The sequence below is a fragment of the Oncorhynchus masou genome, chromosome 20 (assembly GCF_036934945.1).
Source record: "Oncorhynchus masou masou isolate Uvic2021 chromosome 20, UVic_Omas_1.1, whole genome shotgun sequence".
In the NCBI taxonomy this organism is placed as follows: Eukaryota; Metazoa; Chordata; class Actinopteri; order Salmoniformes; family Salmonidae; genus Oncorhynchus; species Oncorhynchus masou.
This window is the reverse complement of record NC_088231.1, coordinates 30,516,215-30,530,913: the sequence shown is the minus strand read 5'-3', so window position 1 is coordinate 30,530,913 and position 14,699 is coordinate 30,516,215. Positions and strand designations below refer to the sequence as shown.

General features: G+C 47.0%; 1 pseudogene; it reads right to left on the bottom strand.

Annotated features, from left to right (window-relative positions):
* Positions 1 to 14,681, bottom strand: part of LOC135506631 (glutamate receptor 2-like) — a 43,467-nt pseudogene extending 28,786 nt beyond the window's left edge.
* Between the last annotated feature and the right edge of the window lie 18 nt (positions 14,682 to 14,699).

Sequence of the window (14,699 nt, the reverse complement as noted above, 5' to 3'; positions counted from 1 at the left end):
GTGGATGACGGATCACCACCTCAAGCTGAACCTCGGCAAGACGGAGCTGCTCTTCCTCCCGGGGAAGGACTGCCCGTTCCATGATCTCGCCATCACGGTTGACAACTCCATTGTGTCCTCCTCCCAGAGCGCTAAGAACCTTGGCGTGATCCTGGACAACACCCTGTCGTTCTCAACTAACATCAAGGCGGTGGCCCGTTCCTGTAGGTTCATGCTCTACAACATCCGCAGAGTACGACCCTGCCTCACACAGGAAGCGGCGCAGGTCCTAATCCAGGCACTTGTCATCTCCCGTCTGGATTACTGCAACTCGCTGTTGGCTGGGCTCCCTGCCTGTGCCATTAAACCCCTACAACTCATCCAGAACGCCGCAGCCCGTCTGGTGTTCAACCTTCCCAAGTTCTCTCACGTCACCCCGCTCCTCCGCTCTCTCCACTGGCTTCCAGTTGAAGCTCGCATCCGCTACAAGACCATGGTGCTTGCCTACGGAGCTGTGAGGGGAACGGCACCGCAGTACCTCCAGGCTCTGATCAGGCCCTACACCCAAACAAGGGCACTGCGTTCATCCACCTCTGGCCTGCTCGCCTCCCTACCACTGAGGAAGTACAGTTCCCGCTCAGCCCAGTCAAAACTGTTCGCTGCTCTGGCCCCCCAATGGTGGAACAAACCCCCTCACGACGCCAGGACAGCGGAGTCAATCACCACCTTCCGGAGACACCTGAAACCCCACCTCTTTAAGGAATACCTAGGATAGGATAAAGTAATCCTTCTCACCCCCCCCCCTAAATGATTTAGATGCACTATTGTAAAGTGGCTGTTCCACTGGATGTCATAAGGTGAATTCACCAATTTGTAAGTCGCTCTGGATAAGAGCGTCTGCCAAATGACTTAAATGTAAATGTAATGTAAATCTTTAGATACAGCAGTTTTTTCTGGAATTCAGAGGTACGCTACAACAGGATTTTCTCTTGGTTTGAATTCATTTTTGCAATTCGTTCCAGTCATTGGCAGCAGAGAACTAGAAGGAAAGGCGGACAAAGTAGGTTTTGGCTTTGGGGGATGATCAGTGAGATATATCTGCTGGAGTGCGTGCTACGGGTGGATGTTGTTACCGTGACCAGTGAGCTGAGATAAGGCGGAGCTTTACCTAGCAAAGACTTATAGTTGACCTGGAGCCAGTGGGTTTGGAGACAAATATGAATCGAGGGCCAGCCAACGAGAGCATACAGGTCGCAGTGGTGGGTAGTATATGGTGCTTTGGTGACAAAACGGATGGCACTGTGATAGACTGCATCCAACTTGCTGAGTAGAGTGTTGGTGGCTATTTTATAAATTACATCGCAGAAGTCAAGGATCGATAGGATAGTCAGTTTTACGAGGGAATTTTTGGCAGCATGAGTGAATGATGCTTTGTTGCGAAATAGGAAGCCAATTCAAGATTTAATTTTGGATTGGAGATGCTTAATGTAAATCTGGAAGGAGAGTTTACAGTCTAACCAGACACCTAGGTATTTGTAGTTGTCCACATATTCTAAGTCAGAACCGTCCAGAGTAGTGATGCTAGTCGGGCAGGCGGGTTCGGGCAACAATTGGTTGAAGAGCATGCATTTAGTTTTACTAGCATTTAAAAGCAGTTGGAGGCCACGGAAGGAGAGTTGTATGGCATTGAAGCTCATCTGGAGGGTTGTTAACACAGTGTCCAAAGAAGGGCCAGAAGTATACAGAATGATGTCGTCTGCGTAGAGGTGGATCAGAGACTCACCAGCAGCAAGAGCGACATCATTGATGTATACAGAGAAGAGAGTCGGCCTGAGAATTGAACCCTGTGGCACACCCATAGAGACTGCCAGAGGTCCGGACAATGCTGATTGACTGATTGTAAGGAAGTGAATAGACTGGTGAATGTTAATTGGCTCATTGTAAGGAAGTGAGTGTGCTGGTAAATGCTGAATGGCTGTACCTTAACTGGTCCAGTGTTCTTCAGTTCCATCACGTTGACGGAGTAGTTGACTCTTTTACCATACTGGTCAAACTGGATATTACCTGTCAGCCCATCCACACGCACCTACACACACACACACACACACACACACACACACACACACACACACACACACACACACACACACACACACACACACACACACACACACACACACACACACACACACACACACACACACACACACACACACACACACACACACACACACACACACACACACACACACACAGTATTTTACCCCATCCATATAAAACTACACAACACACAAGATCATCGAAGACCCTAAAAACACGCTAAAATCTGTTTCTATGGTAACCTGTTTTAGAGCGCGTTCTATCTCCATCCCCTGAGACCAGGGCACTGCTGGATTGGCCAGACAGTCCCCGTTATTGCCACGACGACTGAAATCGATCCGCTGCTTGGTGAGTGTCCGGAACGCTTCAGTCATAACCTGGACCGCATCATAAGTCAGAGCTGATGTGTACTGGAGAGAGAGAGAGATAGAGGGATAGCGGGAGAGAGAAATGGAGAGATATTCAGAGATGGAGAGAGAGAGAGAGGGATAGAGGGAGAGAGCAATGAAGAGATATTCAGAGATGGAGAGAGAGAGAGAGAGATGGAGAGATGGAGAGATGAAGAGATATTGAAAGATGTGGAGAGAGAGAGATAGAGGGATAGAGGGAGAGAGAAAGAGATTGAGAGATGACGATATATTGAAAGATGTGGAGAGAGAGAGAGAGAGATAAAGGGAGAGACAAATGGAGAGTTATTGAGAGATGTGGAGAGAGGGAGAGAGAGAGAGAGATAAAGGGAGAGACAAATGGAGAGTTATTGAGAGATGTGCTGATAAGCTGTTCTAATAACCCATTTCTGTGTTCATGTATGTGACTGATTGAATGAATCCTCACTTCAGTATCTGCAGTTTAGTTAGAGGACGTAGCCTGATCCTTCTGTCAGCACCAGGGTTAGGGTAGGGGTTAGGGGTTAGGGTAGGGGTCAAGGGTCTGAGATTAGAGGTGGTACTACCCTGATCCTTCTGTCAGCACCAGGGTTAGGGTAGGGGTTAGGGGTTAGGGTAGGGGTCAAGGGTCTGAGATTAGAGGTGGTACTACCCTGATCCTTCTGTCAGCACCAGGGTTAGGGTAGGGGTTAGGGTAGGGTAGGGGTTAGGAGTTAGGGGTTAGAGGTTAGGAGTTAGGGGTTAGGGGCACTACCCTGATCCTGCTGTCAGCACCAGGGTTAGGGTAGGGGTTAGGGTAGGGTAGGGGTTAGGGGTTAGAGGTTAGGGGTACTACCCTGATCCTGCTGTCAGCACCAGGGTTACGGTAGGGTAGGGGTCAGGGGTTAGAGGTTGGGGGTACTACCCTGATCCTGCTGTCAGCACCAGGGTTACGGTAGGGTAGGGGTCAGGGGTTAGAGGTTAGGGGTACTACCCTGATCCTGCTGTCAGCACCAGGGTTACGGTAGGGTAGGGGTCAGGGGTTAGAGGTTGGGGGTACTACCCTGATCCTGCTGTCAGCACCAGGGTTACGGTAGGGTAGGGGTCAGGGGTTAGAGGTTGGGGGTACTACCCTGATCCTGCTGTCAGCACCAGGGTTACGGTAGGGTAGGGGTCAGGGGTTAGAGGTTGGGGGTACTACCCTGATCCTGCTGTCAGCACCAGGGTACTCCTTCTCCTCCAGTGCTTCCCATCTCTGGTCGAACTTGGAGACGAGTGGCTCCTCAAAGTCAACAATCTGGAAACCCGACACATTGGCTCCCCCATACTGGATCTTAGACAGGTCACCATCAACGAAGCCCTGGACACACACACACACACACACACACACACACACACACACACACACACACACACACACACACACACACACACACACACACACACACACACACACACACACACCTATATGTGATGTCATTACCAGTTATGTAGTAATATGAGAGGTACCAGGGATCATACCAGGTTAGTACCAGGGATCATACCAAGTTAGTACCAGGTATCATACCAGGTTAGTATCAGGGATCATACCAGGTTAGTACCAGGATCATACCAGGTTATTACCAGGTATCATACCAGGTTAGTACCAGGGATCATACCAAGTTAGTACCAGGGATCATACCATGTTAGTACCGGGGATCATACCAGGTAAGTACCAGGGTTCATACCAGGTTAGTATCAGGGATCATACCAGGTTAGTACCACGTATTGTACCAGGTTAGTACCAGGTTAGTACCAGGGATCATACCAGGTTAGTACCAGGTGTCATACCAGGTTAGTACCAGGTGTCATACCAGGTTAGTACCAGGGATCATACCAGGTTAGTACCAGGGATCATACCAGGTTATTACCAGGTATTATATACCAGGTTAGTACCAGGGATCATACCAGGTTAGTACCAGGCTATGTGTGATGTCAGTACAAGTTATGTAGAAATATGAGAGGTAGCAGGTATCATACCAGGTTAGCGATGATGTAATGGTATCCTTTAACATGTCGGCCAATGGTGATGACCTGCAGGAACACAAAAAACAATGTAAAACAATATCTTATAAAACAATTTACATAAAATAATATTATATAAAACAATACCATATTAGAAAGGGATAAACACAGGAGTTTTGTACATTACCTATGAAATGGATTAAAGCACACATTTACCATTTCAGAAACGATTATTCAGGAATATCAATCAATATACTCTATCGTAAAACAATGTCACAAATACCCTTACCTTATACTGTACCTAATACAGTCAACAGACAATATCCAATAGAACTCAATGGATCCCAAAAGAACTAAATTGATCCCAATATAATTGAATGGATTCCAATAGTACTCAATGGATCCCAATAGAATCCAATGGATCCCATTAGAACCCAATGGATCCCAATAGAACTCAATGGATCCCTATAGAACTCAATGGATCCCAATAGAACCCAATGGATCCCAATAGAACCCAATGGATCCCTATAGAACCCAATGGATCCCAATAGAACCTAATGGATCCCAATAGAACCCAATATAGGACATCAGTTCATACAGGTGCAGTTAATACAGGTAATGAGTGGAGAACAGGAGTGCTTCTTAAAGAAAAACTAACAGGTCTGTGAGAGCCGGAATTCTTACTGGTTGGTAAGTGATCATATATTTATGTCATGCAATAAAATGCAAATTAATTACTTAAAAATCATACAATGTGATTTTCTGGATTTTTGTTTTAGATTCCGTCTCTCACAATTGAAGTGTACCTATGATAAAAATTACAGACCTCTACATGCTTTGTAAGTAGGAAAACGTGCAAATCGGCAGTGTATCAAATACTTGTTCTCCCCACTAAACATATGATATGAGTAATGTAAGATATGCAAACATTATTAAAGTGGCATTATTTAAAGTGGCATTGTTTCAAGTGACATTGTTTAAATTCACCCTAAAAGTGGTTTGGATATCACAGCCTACAGTTAGTGAAAAACCCTGCATTCAACCCTCTGTAAATCAGTCAGTTCTTAACGTAAAGACTGAAACTCAGGATTCTGCAAAAGCCTACCCCAATGAGGATATGCGTTTACCCCTGTGACACCCGGAAGTGGCTTGAATTGGGGCCATAGGGGCTGTTTGAAGGGTTCAAAAGGGCACATCTTTCAAAGATTTCATGTGTGATTAGGCAACCCTCATGAACCGGTACATATGAGAAAACCTGATATTTATCTGTTTTTTTTTTCCTTTTTGGAAGACTTGCAAATTCCATGTAATGTTATGTATCAATGTGTAGTCTGAATGTAATATATTTCCAGGTTATAGTTGGGGGCATGTAAAGAGCCACACACACATTTTTTTTAAAACTCGGACAAAACAGAGATGCTTGTTCTAGGTCCCAAGAAACAGAGAGACATCAGCCGATGTCACAAAGTGCTGTACAGAAACCCAGGCTAAAACCCCAAACAGCAAGCAATGCAGGTGTAGAAGCACGGTGGCTAGGAAAAACTCCCTAGAAAGGCCCGAACCTAGGAAGAAACCTAGAGAGGAACCAGGTTATTATTATTTATTTATTTATTTAAAGGAAGACCTTTAAACAGGTCAACATTCACAAAGCCTCGGGGCCAGATGGATTGCCAGGACGTGTACTCAAAGCATGCGCAGACCAACTGGCAAGTGTCTTCACTGACGTTTTAAACCTCTCCCTGTCTGAGTCTGTAATATGAACATGTTTCAAGCAGACCACCCTGTCCCTGTGCCCAAGGAAGGTAACCTGCCTATATGACTACCGACCCGTAGCACTAACGTCAGTAGCCATGAAGTGCTTTGAAAGGCAGGTCATGGCTCACATCCACACCATCATCCCGGATATCCTAGACCCACTCCAATTCGCATACCGTTCCAACAGATCCACAGATGACGCAATCTCAATTGCACTCCACACTGCCCTTTCTCACCTGGACAAAAGGAACACCTATGTGAGAATGCTGTTCATTGACTACAGCTCAGGTTTCAATACCATAGTGCCCACGAAGCTCATCACTAAGCTAAGGAACCTGGGACTAAACAACTCCCTCTGCAACTGGATCCTGGATTTCCTGACGGGCCGCCCCCAGGTGGTAAGACTAGGCAACAACATGTCTGCCACACTGATCCTCAACACTGGGGCCCCTCAGGGGTGTGTACTTAGTCCCTCCTGTACTCCCTGTCCACCCATGACTGCCTGGACAAACATGACTCCAACACCATCATTAAGTTTGCTGACGACATAGGCCTGATCACCGACAACGATGACACAGCCTATAGGGAGGAGGTCAGAGACCTGGCAGTGTGGTGCCAGGACAACAACCTCTCCCTCAATGTGAGCAAGACAAAGGAGCTGATAGTGGACTACAGGAAAAGGCAGGCCGAACAAGCCCCCATTAACATCAACGGGGCTGAAGTGGAGCGGGTTGAGAGTTTCAAGTTCCTTGGTGTCCACATCACCAATGAACTATCATGGTCCAAACACACGAAGACAGTCGTGAAGAGGGCACAACAAAACCTTTTCTCCCCCAGGAGACTGAAAAGATTTGGCATGGGTCCCCAGATCCTCAAAAGGTTCTACAGCTGCAACATCGAGAGCACCCTTGCATAGTCACTTCACCCCCCGACGCAAGAGGTGTAGTCAGCCTGTTAGACTTTTAACCTTGTCTTGTTCACAATCTAGACACAGACAGACAGACAGACAGACAGACAGACAGACAGACAGACAGACCAACCTGGTCCATGATGTCTTTAACCGAGTCTTGCTCACAGTCTAGACACAGATAGACAGACAGACAGACAGACCAACCTGGTCCATGATGTCTTTAACCGAGTCTTGCTCACAGTCTAGACACAGATAGACAGACAGACAGACAGACCGACCTGGTCCATGATGTCTTTAACCTTGTCCTGTTCACAGTCTAGACACAGATAGACAGACAGACCAACCTGGTCCATGATGTCTTTAACCGAGTCTTGCTCACAGTCTAGACACAGATAGACAGACAGACAGACAGACCGACCTGGTCCATGATGTCTTTAACCGAGTCTTGCTCACAGTCTAGACACAGATAGACAGACAGACAGACAGACAGACAGACCAACCTGGTCCATGATGTCTTTAACCTTGTCTTGTTCACAGTCCAGAATGACTCTCCTCTCCTTTCGTATCTCCAGGTCTTGGAACATGGAGCGATACGCCTCGTCCTTTCTCTCATCCTTCAGGTTGCCTACGTTGATGGCTGTTACAATCCACTTCCTCTCTGCTGCTGTATCCAGGATCACTTGCAGGGTGGACAGACCTACACATACACATATATAGACACACAGCAGGTTAGAAAGGTAACTGGGGCTAGGGTCATGGTAGGATAGAAAGGTAACTGGGGTTAGGGTCATGGTAGGATAGAAAGGTAACTGGGGTTAGGGTCATGGTAGGATAGAAAGGTAACTGGGGTTAGGGGCTAGGGTCATGGTAGGATAGAAAGGTAACTGGGGTTAGGGTCATGGTAGGATAGAAAGGTAACTGGGGTCATGGTAGGATAGAAAGGTAACTGGGGTTAGGGTCATGGTAGGATAGAAAGGTAACTGGGGTTAGGGGCTAGGGTCATGGTAGGATAGAAAGGTAACTGGGGTTAGGGTCATGGTAGGATAGAAAGGTAACTGGGGCTAGGGTCATGGTAGGATAGAAAGGTAACTGGGGTTAGGGTCATGGTAGGATAGAAAGGTAACTGGGGTTAGGGTCATGGTAGGATAGAAAGGTAACTGGGGTTAGGGTCATGGTAGGATAGAAAGGTAACTGGGGCTAGGGTCATGGTAGGATAGAAAGGTAACTGGGGTTAGAGTCATGGTAGGATAGAAAGGTAACTGGGGTTAGGGGCTAGGGTCATGGTAGGATAGAAAGGTAACTGGGGTTAGGGTCATGGTAGGATAGAAAGGTAACTGGGGTTAGGGGCTATGGTCATGGTAGGATAGAAAGGTAACTGGGGTTAGAGTCATGGTAGGATAGAAAGGTAACTGGGGTTAGGGTCATGGTAGGATAGAAAGGTAACTGGAGTTAGGGGCTAGGGTCATGGTAGGATAGAAAGGTAACTGGGGTTAGGGGCTATGGTCATGGTAGGATAGAAAGGTAACTGGGGTTAGGGTCATGGTAGGATAGAAAGGTAACTGGGGTTAGGGGCTAGGGTCATGGTAGGATAGAAAGGTAACTGGGGTTAGGGTCATGGTAGGATATAAAGGTAACTGGGGCGAGGGGTTAGGGTCATGGTAGGATAGAAAGGTAACTGGGGCGAGGGGTTAGGGTCATGGTAGGATAGAAAGGTAACTGGGGTTAGAGTCATGGTAGGATAGAAAGGTAACTGGGGTTAGGGTCATGGTAGGATAGAAAGGTAACTGGGGTTAGAGTCATGGTAGGATAGAAAGGTAACTGGGGTTAGGGTCATGGTAGGATAGAAAGGTAACTGGGGTCATGGTAGGATAGAAAGGTAACTGGGGTTAGGGTCATGGTAGGATAGAAAGGTAACTGGGGCTAGGGTCATGGTAGGATAGAAAGGTAACTGGGGTTAGGGGCTATGGTCATGGTAGGATAGAAAGGTAACTGGGGTTAGGGGTTAGGGTCATGGTAGGATAGAAAGGTAACTGGGGTTAGGGTCATGGTAGGATAGAAAGGTAACTGGGGTTAGGGTCATGGTAGGATAGAAAGGTAACTGGGGTTAGGGTCATGGTAGGATAGAAAGGTAACTGGGGTTAGGGGCTAGGGTCATGGTAGGATAGAAAGGTAACTGGGGTTAGGGTCATGGTAGGATATAAAGGTAACTGGGGTTAGGGTCATGGTAGGATAGAAAGGTAACTGGGGTTAGGGTCATGGTAGGATAGAAAGGTAACTGGAGTTAGGGGTTAGGGTCATGGTAGGATATAAAGGTAACTGGGGCGAGGGGTTAGGGTCATGGTAGGATAGAAAGGTAACTGGGGTTAGGGTCATGGTAGGATAGAAAGGTCACTGGGGTTAGGGTCATGTTAGGATAGAAACTACTACTGTAGGAGTCTAGGAGACTGTATGAGACTGTAGGACACTGGAGGAGACTGGAGGAGACTGGAGGAGTCTGGAGGAGACTGGAGGAGACTGTAGGAGTCTAGGAGACTGTATGAGACTGTAGGAGACTGGAGGAGACTGGAGGAGTCTGGAGGAGACTGAAGGAGACTGGAGGAGACTGTAGGAGTCTAGGAGGAGACAGTAGGAGACTGTAGGACTCTGTAGGAGTCTAGGAGGAGACAGTAGGAGACTGTAGGACTCTGTAGGAGTCTAGGAGGAGACAGTAGGAGACTGGAGGAAGTGAGACATTGGAGTACATCCCCAACATGCACCATCTCCTCAGTACATCCCTGTGGAACAACATTTTGTAGAGTCCATGCCCCAACGAATTGAGGCTGTGGTGAGGGCAGGGGTGTACAGGGTACTTGATGTACCAGTACAGGACAGGAGGCTAGTTTAAAGGGGTATCTACAGTACTTGATGTACCAGTACACCCCCTGGACAGGACACTAGTCTATCTCCTGTTTCTGTAGTGAGACAGCTTGATGTACAGTACATCCCCTGGACAGGAGGCTAGTTTACCTCAGGGCCTTACCACCTATCTATCTCCTCAGTACATCCCCTGGACAGGAGGCTAGTTTACCTCAGGGCCTTACCACCTATCTATCTCCTCAGTACATCCCCTGGACAGGAGGCTAGTTTACCTCAGGGCCTTACCACCTATCTATCTCCTCAGTACATCCCCTGGACAGGAGGCTAGTTTACCTCAGGGCCTTACCACCTATCTATCTCCTCAGTACATCCCCTGGACAGGAGGCTAGTTTACCTCAGGGCCTTACCACCTATCTATCTCCTCAGTACATCCCCTGGACAGGAGGCTAGTTTACCTCAGGGCCTTACCACCTATCTATCTCCTCAGTACATCCCCTGGACAGGAGGCTAGTTTACCTCAGGGCCTTACCACTATCTATCTACATCTACCTCAGCCTTACCACCTATCTATCTCCTCAGTACATCTCCTGGACAGGAGGCTAGTTTACCTCAGGGCCTTACCACCTATCTATCTCCTCAGTACATCCCCTCTCCTCAGGGCCTTACCACCTATCTATCTCCTCATACATCCCTGGACAGGAGGCTAGTTTACCTCAGGGCCTTACCACCTATCTATCTCCTCAGTACATCTCCTGGACAGGAGGCTCAGGGCCTTACCACCTATCTATCTCCTCAGTACATCCCCTGGACCTTACCCAGGGCCTTATCTATCTCCTCAGTACATCCCCTGGACAGGAGGCTAGTTTACCTCAGGGCCTTACCACCTATCTATCTCCTCAGTACATCCCCTGGACAGGAGGCTAGTTTACCTCAGGGCCTTACCACCTATCTATCTCCTCAGTACATCCCCTGGACAGGAGGCTAGTTTACCTCAGGGCCTTACCACTATCTATCTCCTCAGTACATGCTGAGGGCCTTACCACCTATCTATCTCCCACATCTCCTGGCAGGAGGCATCAGGGCCTTACCACCTATCATCTCCTTACATCTCCTGGACAGGAGGCTAGTTTACCTCAGGGCCTTACCAGGCTATCTATCTCCTCAGTACATTCATCCTGGACCAACATTTCTATGTCAGGGCAGACACTTTAACCACAAGGCCACTGAGTTGGTATGTATATATAATATTGAGTTGCATCCCTACCCCTCTCTTAACTCCTGTTCCTGGAACCCTGTTCCTGGAGAGAGACCCTCCTATCTATGTAGGTTTTAACTCCAACCCTGTTCCTGGAGAGATACCCTCCTGTAGGTTTTAACTCCAACCCTGTTCCTGGAGAGATACCCTCCTGTAGGTTTAAAAAAAGTGATTTGCACTTATTGCACCAAAATACGTTCATCTCTAGGAGACAGAACGCGTCTCCTTCCTGAGCGGTATGACGGCTGCGTGGTCCTATGGTGCTTATACTTGCGTACTACTGTTTGTACAGATGAACGTGGTACCTTCAGGCGTTTGGAAATTGCTCCCATGGATGAACCAGACTTGTGGAGGTTTACAATTTTTTTTCTGAGGTCTTGGCTGATTTATTTTGATTTTCCCATGGTGTCAAGCAAAGAGGTACTGCGTTTGAAGGTAGGCCTTTAAATACACCTCCAATTGATTCAAATTATATCAATTAGCCTATCAGAAGCTTCTAAAGCCATGACATCATTGTCTGGAATATTCCAAGCTGTTTAAAGGCAGAGTCAACTTCGTGTATGTAAACTTCTGTTTATGTATGTGTGAAAACAGGTTTACCTTATTTACATACGTATTCAGAACCTCTGAGACTCGAAATTGAACTCAGGTGCATCCTGTTTCCATCATATCAAATCAAAATCAAATCAAATTTAATTTGTCACATACACATGGTTAGCAGATGTTAATGCGAGTGTAGCGAAATGCTTGTGCTTCTAGTTCCGACAATGCAGTAATAACCAACAAGTAATCTAACTAACAATTCCTAAACTACTGTCTTATACACAGTGTAAGGGGATAAAGAATATGTAGATAAGGATATATGAATGAGTGATGATACAGAGCAGCATAGGCAAGATACAGTAGATGGTATCGAGTACAGTATATACATGTGAGATGAGTATGTAAACAAAGTGGCATAGTTAAAGTGGCTAGTGATACATGTATTACATAAGGATGCAGTCGATGATATAGAGTACAGTATATAGGTATGCATATGAGATGAATAATGTAGGGTAAGTAACATTATATAAGGTAGCATTGTTTAAAGTGGCTAGTGATATATTTACAACATTTCCCATCAATTCCCATTATTAAAGTGGCTGGAGTTGAGTCAGTGTCAGTGTGTAGGCAGCAGCCACTCAATGTTAGTGGTGGCTGTTTAACAGTCTGATGGCCTTGAGATAGAAGCTGTTTTTCAGTCTCTCGGTCCCAGCTTTGATGCACCTGTACTGACCTCGCCTTCTGGATGATAGCGGGGTGAACAGGCAGTGGCTCGGGTGGTAGATGTCCTTGATGATCTTTATGGCCTTCCTGTAACATCGGGTGGTGTAGGTGTCCTGGAGTGCAGGTAGTTTGCCCCCGATGATGCATTGTGCAGACCTCACTACCCTCTGGAGAGCCTTACGGTTGAGGGCGGAGCAGTTGCCGTACCAGGCGGTGATACAGCCCGCCAGGATGCTCATCTCATGTTTGAGATGTTTCTACAACTGGATTTCTACAACTGGATTTGAATCAACCTGTGGTAAATTCCATTGATTGGACATGATTTGGAAAGGCATACACCTGTCTATATAAGGTATCACAGTTGACAGTGCATGTCAGAGCAAAAACCAAGCCATGAGGTCGAAGGAATCGTCCGTAGAGCTCCGAGACAGGATTGTGTCGATGCACAGATCTGTGAAGGGTACCAAAACATTTCTGCAGCATTGAAGGTCCCCAAGATCACATTGGCCTCCATCATTCTTAAATGGAAGAAGTTTGGAACCACCAAGACTCTTCCTAGAGCTGGCCGCCCGGCCAGCTCTACAATCATGGGAGAAGGGCCTTGGTCAGGGAGGTGACCAAGCACCTGATGGTCACTCTGACAGAGCTCCAGAGTTCCTCTGTGGAGATGGGAGAACCTTCCAGAAGAACTACCCTCTCTACAAGTCTTCACCAATCAGGCTTTTATGGTAGAGTGGCCAGACGGAAGTCACTCCTCAGTAAAAAGGCACATGACAGCCAGCTGAAGGCAGATAAAGGACTCTCAGACCTGAACTGGCTCCCTACTACTACCCACTACCGTTGTGTCAGATAAAGGACTCTCAGACCTGAACTGGCTCCCTACTACTACCCACTACCGTTGTGTCAGATAAAGGACTCTCAGACCTGAACTGGCTCCCTACTACTACCCACTACCGTTGTGTCAGATAAAGGACTCTCAGACCTGAACTGGCTCCCTACTACTACCCACTACCATTGTGTCAGATAAAGGACTCTCAGACCTGAACTGGCTCCCTACTACTACCCACTACCGTTGTGTCAGATAAAGGACTCTCAGACCTGAACTGGCTCCCTACTACTACCCACTACCGTTGTGTCAGATAAAGGACTCTCAGACCGTGAGAAACAAGATTCTCTTGTCTGATGAAACCAAGATTGAACTCTTTGGCCTGAATGCCAAGCGTCACGTCTGGAGAAAACCTGGCACCATCCCTACAGTGGCAGCATCATGCTGTGGGGATGTTTTTCAGTGGCAGGGACTGGGAGACTAGTTAGTATCGAGGGAAAGATGAACGGAGCCAAGTACAGAGAGATCCTTGATGAAAACCTGCTCCAGAGTGCTCAGGACCTCAGACTAGGGTGATGGTTCAACTTCCAACAGGACAACAACCCTAAGCACACAGCCAAGACAACGCAGGAGTGGCTTCGGGATAAGTCTCTGAATGTCCTTGAGTGGCCCAGCCAGAGCCCAGAACTCGATCGAACATCTCTGGAGAGACCTGAAAATAGCTGTGCAGCGACACTCCCCATCCAACCTGACAGAGCTGGAGAGGATCTGCAGAGAAGAATGGGAGTAACTCCCCAAATACAGGTGTGCCAAGCTTATATAGCATCATACCCAAGGAGACTCTAGGCTGCCAAAGGTTCTTCAACAAAGTACTGAGTAAACGGTCTGAATAGTTATGTACATCTGATATTTGAGTTTGTATTTGTAATAAATTTGCAAACATTTCTAAAAACCTGTTTTTGCTTTGTCATTATGGGGTATTGTGTATAGTTTGATGGGGGAAAAACAATTGAATCCATTTTATAATAAGCCTGTGACAACAAAATGTGTAAAAAGTCAAAGGGTCTGAATACTTTCTGAATGCGCTGTATGAATAGGTGTATATGTAGCAGACTCACCTCTGTCACTGTCATAGAGGTAGGCGAACTTGTCCCACTTGTAATACTCCACTAAGCTGACCAGAGGTCCCTTGATGTCGGGTCTCATCTGAAGGACAAACTGATTGAGTCCATCAGCAGGGAACGACGGTGTGATGAAGGACACGTGGAGGGTCTCACAGAAAGACGTGATGGTGTTCACACTCTTCTTGTCATAGAAACCAAAGATGGCATAGACACCCCTGGAGAACTGGGAACAAACTGCATAGAGAGAAAGGGTGGGTGG